General features: G+C 42.3%; 1 non-coding gene across 1 annotated transcript; it reads right to left on the reverse strand.

Moving 5' to 3' along the window:
- Positions 1-379: 379 nt before the first annotated feature.
- On the reverse strand, positions 380-506 carry LOC115032506. The gene has a single exon (XR_003838168.1). It is a non-coding gene; the product is annotated as a small nucleolar RNA SNORA17 (small nucleolar RNA).
- Positions 507-1,099: the final 593 nt, after the last annotated feature.

Here is a 1,099-nt window from a genome sequence, read left to right on the forward strand (position 1 = left end):
TTTCTCCACCATTTACTTGCTCCTCTTGGAGGGGCCTGGAGTCTCTGACTGTCTGGAGTCATCTCAGAAATGGTCTCAAGAGTACTCTGCCCCATTTGTGCACTAATGGTGCAGAGCAGGGCTCATCTTGGGCATTGTTTGCTACCCCAAAAGTGGTCATCTCAGACTCCATTGACTTGTGCAAATAGTTCCAGACAAGTGCCATATGTCTCAGATCACTTCTACCCATGTCCTTCAGTGCCAGGTGGGGTAGTTCTAGTCCCTGGCAGAAAATTAGTGTGGCCTCTTAGCCATAGAACTGGTGGTACTCCTAGGCAATCTCACTGTCCAAGCCCCCTGAAGACATACTGGTGGTCTTCTCAAGCTCTCATTTTCAGGGAAAGTTAGGCTACTACTCATTTAGGTATTCACTGGTCAGAACACTGAGATTAGACTAGCTATCCTCCTCTCTGCAACCTACTGGTGCACATATGACGTAATAGACACACTGGTAATGCTTCTAGGGTTATTTTGTTGTTTGTTTGTTTAATATTAGGTGGGATTTGAAAAAGCCAAGAATATGAACCTATTAATTCACTCTTCATACATGTATATAGGACACTCTATAAGTAAGGGTGAATACAAAAAACGAATTCTTACATGTTACAGAGGAAGTTTATAAACAAAGTTTAGTTTAGTTGCTTTTAAAGGCAGCAGCTTCCTTTCAGTTCTGCAACCATGTGTGTGTGTGTGTGTGTGTGTGTGTGTGTGTGTGTGTTTTGAGTGTGTGTGTGTGTGCAAGTGTACGTGGTTACATGTGTGTGTTTGTGTGAAGCCAAGGTCATTATGTCTATTGTCTCATGTTTGTAAGATGATTGGTCCAGTTGTAAGTGTCATATCCCCCTTACAACTCACAGGAGGATGAAATTAACAGATCACAGGAGCAGTTTGCCTTCCATTTTTTGGCATAAAAGCAGCCCCCTTTTAAACATCTGGGTGGCTATTTTTCATCTAGACTTGGTTGAGATCAGTCCCTCATTCAAAAATCTTGGAACCTGCAGAAGTTTCTTCAGGCTTAGACTTCACCACAGTCTCTAATTTTGACAATTCCTTAAAATCC

The sequence above is a fragment of the Mus caroli genome, chromosome 1, assembly GCF_900094665.2.
Source record: "Mus caroli chromosome 1, CAROLI_EIJ_v1.1, whole genome shotgun sequence".
NCBI classification, from domain to species: Eukaryota; Metazoa; Chordata; class Mammalia; order Rodentia; family Muridae; genus Mus; species Mus caroli.